At 42.7% G+C, this 7,760-nt stretch overlaps 2 pseudogenes; both read left to right on the top strand.

Annotated features, from left to right (window-relative positions):
• Positions 1–1,472: 1,472 nt before the first annotated feature.
• On the top strand, positions 1,473–2,122 carry LOC114498961 (annotated as a pseudogene).
• A 2,661-nt stretch (positions 2,123–4,783) lies between these two features.
• Positions 4,784–5,874, top strand: LOC114501017 (annotated as a pseudogene).
• The last annotated feature ends 1,886 nt before the right edge of the window (positions 5,875–7,760 follow it).

The raw sequence follows: 7,760 nt of genomic DNA, 5'->3' as shown, positions 1-7,760 counted from the left end.
TGATTGGGGATTGAGCCCACAACCTTGGTGTATTGGATGATGCTTTAACCAACTGATGCTTTTACCCAGTCAGGGCCTCATCCTCTATCTTTCAGCCTTGCTAAATATCTCTTTTCTAGGATATGTCTTCCATTTCTTAAAAAGATTTTATTTATTTATTTTTAGAAGGGAAAGGGAGGAAGAAAGAGAGGGAGAGAAACATCAATGTGTAGTTGCCTCTCACACACCCTCTACTGGGGACCTGGCCCACAACCCAGGCATGTGCCCTGACTGGGAATCAATCCAGTGACCCTTTGGTTCACAGGCCTGTGCTCAATCCACTGAGCCATACCAGCCAGGGCTGTCTTCCAATTTTATACCTCCATGATTTGCTTATGGTTTCCCTTTCCCTGGAATACTATTTCCCCATCCTTGTCCTATCTAAGTCCTGTTCACTTTTCCAACTCAAATGCTAATTCCTCCATGCAGCCTTCTGACAGGACCAAGCATTCATCTCTTGGGGCTCCCACAGTCACTAGAACAAATACTACAACCTCAGTTGAGTTATTGCTCATTATGTGTTTTCCTTTCATTCCTGGGAGAGTGTAATTGTTCTTAAGGAAAGTACCTTTCATAACAAACAGTATATGGCATGCTTCAGATGCTCAACAATATTTGCCAAATTGAATCATAGAAGAAATTAACTAAAAAAAATGTACAGAAATCTTTGGTAAGAGGCAATATAGCTTAAGAAAATCATTCATGCCGTGGGAGACTGCTTTCTGATATCTAAATTCTTAGCTGTTAAAATGGAGTAAGAGACTGTGGCTTGAGCCTGTGTCTTGGCATCGCCCTGTCCTCCCTGAACAACGTGAGCTTCAGCACTTGGCCCAGCTTCCCCATAAATTACTGGACCCTGGGCTATATGCAGTTGCCTAGCCACTGGCCCGACCAGCCAGCAACACAACCCACATCTATGCAGGCACCAGGGCCTCAAGCTTCTAGATCTCCATGTCCCACTCCACCAGCATGTGGGGCAGCTGCGGGTCCAGAGCTCTGGCTGCAGGGTTAGCCAGGGGTCTGGTGGGCATATAAGGGCATTTAGAGAGAAAAGGAGACTATGCAATGCCTGAATGACTGCCTAGCCTCCTACCTTGAGGGTGAGGAGCCTGGAGACTGGATATTGGAGACTGCAGAGAAAAATCCAGGAACACCTGGAGAAGAAGAGACCCCAGGTCAGAGACTGGGGGCATGATTTCAAGACTATCAAGGACCTGAGGGCTCAGATCTTTGCAAGTTCTGTGAACCATGCCCACATCATTCTGCAGATTAACAATGCCCATCTTGCTGCTGATGACTTCAGAGTCAAGTGTGAGATGGAGCTGGCCATGCGCTAGTCTGTGGAGAGTAATGTCAGTGGGCTCAGAAAGGTCAATATCACTGGGCTGCAGCTGGAGATAAAGATCAAGTCTCTCAAGGAGGAGCTGTTCTTCATGGAAAAACCAAACAAGCAAACAAAAAACCACAATGAAGAAGTAAATGGTCTACAAACCAGATAGCCAACTCTGGGTTGATGGTGGAGTTGGGTGCTCCCAAATCTAAGGACCTCAGCAAGATCATGGTGGATACCCAGACCCAGTATGATGAGCTGGCCCAGAAGAACTGAGAGGAGCCAGACAAGTACTGGTCCCAGAAGAATGAAGAGAGCACCACAGTGATCACCTCACAGACCACTGAGATAGGAGCTGCTGAGATGACATTCACAGAACTGAGACATATGATCCAGTACTTGGAGATCAACTTGTACTCGATGAGAAACCTGAAGGACAGTTTGGAGAACAGCCTGAGGGAGATGGATACACGCTATGACATGCAGATGAAACAGTTCAATGGGATCCTGCTGCACCTGGAGTCAGAGCTGGCCCAGACCTGGGCAGAAGGGCAGCACCAGACCCAAGAGTATCAGGTCCTATTGAATATCAAGGTCAAGCTGGAGGCTAAGCTTGCCACCTACCATTGCCTGATGGGAAAAGGGGAGGACTTGATTTTGCTGCTGTCCTGGACAACTGCCACTCCATGCAATGTGTCCAAAAGACTACCACCGCATGATTGTGAACAGCAAAGTGGTGTCTGGGTTCAATGACACCAAAGTACTGAGGCCAAAAAGTTTGGCCTCTTCCTGAGGCATTCAGGAAGCAGAAGTAGGATACCTCTTGGTGGTGGGTGGGGGGCAGTAGCCCAATAAAAAGTTCAGAGATCACCCTGGCCAGTGTGTCTCAGCTGGTTGAAGCATTGTCCTGTAGCTGAAGGGTTGCAAGATTGTTTCCTGGTCAAGGCGCATACCTAGGTTGTGAGTTCATCCCCAGTCCAGGTGCAGGTGTATGCCACCCCCAGTCCAGGTGCCTATGATCCCTGGTCTGGCACAGATCCCCAGTCTAGGTACGTGGGAAGGTAACCAATCGATGCCTCTTTCTCATCAGTGTTTCTCTCTAGCCCTTCATCTCTCTCCCTCTCTAAAAGCAAATGAAGAAAGATGTCCTTGGGTGAGGATGAAAAAAAAAGTTCAGAGATCATTAAAAATAAATGGCAATAGCACATAGAGCAGATGCCCTCTTAACTCTTCTGGGAGGTGATTGAATTTGGCCTTTATTATACAATCCAAGTGAGACTTACCTTTAAAATATGTTTCAAATAAGGTAAGATTTCTTGGCATTCATAGCCTGAGAGATTTTATTATTTGAGTAAGCAGAAGAGAGAACTCTGAACTGACATATTATATTGTCTTGACACTGGTTTACAAAGAAATCTCAACCTATTAGAATATAAGAAGCAATAGCGCATATTGGTCAGGAACTTGGCTCTAGAGCAGGACTGCTGGGGTCTGAATTAGGCAAATTAACTTCTTAATTCCCTTTGTGGAGGGAGGCTGTAGTGGACCTACCTCACAAGGTTATTATGAGGATTAGACAGGGTAATATATGTAAAGTGTTTGACAGGCTAAGCACATAGTAAGCATTCAGTAATTATTAGGTGTTATTATTATTACTGATTACCCCTCTCCTGTACCTTAATGACACCTTGGGCAGCTGCTGTGACTACTGAAATTCAGTTCTGTCTGACCTAAAACGTCAGGTTTATGATTGGTTCAAAGCTATCTACCTCCCCCTCTATAAGCTAGACTTATTGCAGGGGGAGACTGGTTGACTGGCAATCCTCCTCTCACACTAGTGCCTTGGAAGGCAGGTGGAGACTGGGCCATCCCCTGGGATACCTTGTCCACTTCCCTGTTTTCATGATGGGGCCAGGGAGGGGAATGAAGCAGTTAGAGCTCTTCTCACTAGCTAGTTGCCTCTTGTTGGGGAGGCATCCCTGAAATTTACTACTCTGGTTCATTTTGTTCTGCTACTGCTGTGGCTTCTAATGAACTGGTAGCCTCTCCCTGGATATGTGCACCATCTCCTTAAGTGCAGAGTTCAGATACCTCTTTACTATTAGATTATTGAAGCACAATTGACGCTGGAGAGGAGACTGAAGACAATGCTTGATTTTGTTGTTGTTCTGACAAGCAGTGGCTGTTTACAATCAGAACACTCTTGTTTCCACAATGCCCGCTGAATGACCTCCCAGGGCGGATATGTAACAGAGTGCTGTGAGGCGGAAGGAGATCAGGGAGCAGGCCAGATGCTGCTCAGAAGGCTTCTGGATTTTGGGTACTTGAAAGAGAGCAACAACCCAAAACAATATTTGTTGACCATCTACTAAAGCTAGGTACTTAGTATACATGATCTATTCTATGTGATAAGAAGGATCATTAACTACATTTTACAGAAGAGGAAAGTGGAGGTAAGAGGAATTAAATCAATTGCATTATTTATGAGTGCCTTGTTTCTTACACTAATTGCCACACTGACAAAAAAAAAAAAAAACCAACCTAGTTAAGATTTCAGAGAGGCAATATTAATGAAGTCATATTTTGAACTTTTAAGATATAACTATGTTTGCTAATGTTATTTTTTTTCTTCTACCCTGATTGGTTTGGCTCAGTGTTTTGGGCATCATCCTGCAAACTGAAAGGTCACAAGTTCTATTCCCAGTAAGGGTACGTGCCTAGGTTGCAGGCCAGGTCCCTAGTTGGGGGCATGCGAGAGGCAACTGATTGATGTTTCTCTTGAAAGTCTATATTTCCCTCTCTTTTGCCCTCCCTTCCTCTCTCTCTAAAAATAAATAAATAAAATCTATAAAAAATTTTAAATGTTTTTTTTTTCTGATGCAAACATATATCTTTACTTAGTATCAATTAACCACAAGTGTAACAGCCATAAAATATCTTTCTGGCACATCTTGAAATTGGCAATAGACATGATAATCCCAACTCTTTTTTCTTCTTTTTTGGCAAGAAGGTAATTTATTGAAAATTTAAAATCCTCTTTTTAAAATTAAATTTATTGGGGTGAAAAATCCTCTCTTCAAGTCCTTAAACCAATCATTCTCCAAAGTTCTAAACTTAATCACCTACCTATACAGTTATATATAAGTAAGTATTAAAGCCTGTTGTGTACCAGGCAATGTTCAAGGTGCTAGAATAGTAGTACCCAAGGCAGACATGGTGCTTAGGTCTTACCTAATGAGACAGACAATAATCAAGTAAATAATATGGTCAACAAAGAGCACTGTGGAGGCACGGTGGAGCTGGGTGTGACCCTGGCTCAAATTGCAGCAGTAGCTTCAGCAGCTGCACCTGATTCGGTAGCTTCCGAGGCTCCAAGAGGCTCCGAGGTGTTTGCAGGTTGAGGGGAAGAGGATCTGATCCCCTCCTTCCTCAGGTATGAAGTGTCTTAATAAGATGACCTTGAAACAATGGAGGAGCGGAAAGTGAAGAAGAGGAGTCCTAAGTCTTTTAGTGCCCACTCAGGTTGTTAAGGCAAAACAAACAAACAAACAAACAACCCAGTTAGTAAAAACACAGGGCTTTTAAATCCTGCGTCACAGTCAACTTCACACAGTGACCAAGCTGAAAAGAGTGATGAAAGGAAAGACAAAACCTCAGGGTGGAGAAGGAAAAGGTGCTCAGTCAACTCCAATTCAGCATCCCTTTCTTACAAATGTCTCTGACATTCAGGAGGTGGAGAAGGGGCTTCTCAGCCTTTTGAATGATTTCCACTCTGGAAAACTTCAAGCATTTGGAAACGAAGGTTCCATTGAACAGATGGAACATGTTCAGGAAATGCAGGAAAAATTAGCTTGCTTGAGTTTGGAGCTCTATGGGGAGTTACAGGAACTTCTTGAGGATAAGAGGAAAACAGCTAGTGACTCTAATTTGGATAAGCTTCTGTCTGACTTAGAAGAATTGAATTCTTTCATGCAAAAACTCCATTTGGCAGTTCCAAATACTTCTACCAGCTAAAATAAAATGCCATTTTTTTCTTCTGGTTTGAAGAAAAGCGGCATTCTTTACTTTTCCAGCTGAATCCAGTAGCAGAATCATCTTCCACATAAGGAATTAAGGCAATTACAGTGCAAGTGCAATGATTATTTTCACATACTGCTTTTAGTAAATTTGACTAGCTGTAATTCACCGTAACTGGAGAACTTGGCCTCGTGGAAGGCTTAATCAGGAAATGTGATGCAGAGGTTGTGCTGCTATGCTTATGACTGTTGCCTTCTGGAAATGCACTGTGCTAAATGTAATCCACAGGGCTGAAGGAGTTAGCCTTCTTGAGCTCACCAAACTTATTCCACTCTTGATCCTAGGTTGATGATGCACAGGCTTTTTGTGGCAGCCCAGCTTCAGTTTATGTTAGGTAATCAGGACACACTGATTTTCCAGCAGCTGGTGATAACAAAATGTTAAATGAGTATTTGTGAAATTTGCTGTTTTTAATAAAGTGATTGTTTAAAAAAATAAATAGATATTATAATTTCAGATGATGTGATGTGCGAAAAATACTAAGACTAAGTGTCATGAAACAGAGTGATGGGAAGAGGGCGATTTTAATTAGGATAGTCAAGAAGGACTGACCTTTGACTGAAACCTGAATGAGGAGGAAGCAGCCAGTCAAAGATTTGGGAAAAGGGGTTAGGCTTAGGTTAGGGTTAGGGGCTAGCAGGTGCAAGGGCTAGATAGATGGTGCAAGGGCCTGAGGACTTACTTATTTGGCAACTTTTGATGTTTTGGATACTGAGAAGGAAGTCCTTTCTTCATTCCCCTCACCCTCACTAAGAGAACATAGCACTTAATACAGTGCAAGATTGGAAGATTTGCTTAACTTCTGGAAGGTAAAAGACATGGTATTGAAATAAGCAGAAACCAAGAAGAAAACAAAAGTGAATTAGAGCTTAAAAGTGTACCAGGACTACTAAGTAAGAAGTTTTTCTTTTTTTTTCTTCTATTTTTTAAAAGATTTTATTTATAGATTTCCAGACAGAGGAAAAGGGAAGGAGAAAGAGAGGGAGAGAAATATCAGTGTGCGGCTGTCTCTTGCACACCCCACACTGGGAACCTGGCCTGCAACCCAGGCATGTGCCCTGACTGGGAGCTGAATCGGCAACCATTTGGTTTGCAGGCCTGTGCTCAATCCACTGAGCCACACCAGCCAGGGCAGAAGTTTTTCTATCATAAAAGTAAATTCTAGGTAAGTTGATTTAGTTTTGTTGACTCAGTGAAGTTATTAACTAGCAAAGAATGCACCCTGAGTCACAAGTCTATGCTTAGTGTATCACTTTATTTATAACTAAATGTTTCCTGAAGTAAAATAGGAACCAGCTATTTTGCTCTCTGAATTTATGCTTCTTAGAGGAGATCCAATAGTAGACTTTCTTATATTTGTGGTAAACTACTTTTAACCATGCATCAAGGCAATAAAAATAGTTTTCATGTGATTATGTCTTTGGAAGTCTGGCACAGAATGTTATTTCACTTAGTGAGTGTGGTATGACAGCTGCAAATATTCACATTCCAGCTTAATGCTTCAATATTGTATTTTCAGTGTGACTGAGTGGCTGACTTTTCTGGCTTTGACTGCCTTTTTCAGAGAAGCTGGCATGCAGACAAAGCTTCTGTGACACTGTCACAGAGAGATGCTGACAGATCTCTGTCTCTCGGAGATTCTAACTCAGCAGAGTTCCATCCAGACGTGCTGGCCACAGGCATGTGTATCTGTGGCCTATGGGAGAGTCCTCTCATTTCTAACATCTTGCCAGCAGCAGAGAGGCATAGAGAGAGCCTCTTGGGATGGGAATTCTGCTTTGGATCTAGCATGCTGTGTATGGTAGGAAGTCACTGAGCCGGCTTAGGGCAGGGAGTTCTTATGCAAGGAAGCCGGAAGTTGTGTAGCAGGCTGGAGAATCACATTTTTCTCATTATATGGTTGGGTCACTGAGGAAGTGCTTAACAAACCATTGGTAGTGTTCAGGTGCTCTCCTTGATACCTGTGATGTGAAGATGAATGCCTAACCTCTGGAATTCACCCTGACTTGTTTGGGAAAATAGCACGTAAGTGCCAACTTTGTTTTTAGTCCTCCCACCCCACCCCAAGACTTCTTACAACTCACTCAATAAATTTTCAACTAGTTTTTTATCAAGCACTTCCTGTATGCCAGTCAGTGTGGCCTGCTTAATATCTACAGAAATAAGACAAAAGATTGTTCTAGGATTAACATTGTACACACAAATGTGTTATAATGGTTATCTTGGGGGAGCAGAGTTAAATGCAGATATGAAAAACTCAATTCATGCATTTTTATCTTTACTATTTGAATTTTGTAACAGCTTTTTGGCAATT

The sequence above is a fragment of the Phyllostomus discolor genome, chromosome 6, assembly GCF_004126475.2.
Source record: "Phyllostomus discolor isolate MPI-MPIP mPhyDis1 chromosome 6, mPhyDis1.pri.v3, whole genome shotgun sequence".
NCBI classification, from domain to species: domain Eukaryota; kingdom Metazoa; phylum Chordata; class Mammalia; order Chiroptera; family Phyllostomidae; genus Phyllostomus; species Phyllostomus discolor.
Note: the sequence above shows the minus strand (reverse complement) of the source record. Positions and strands in the feature narration are given on the sequence as shown.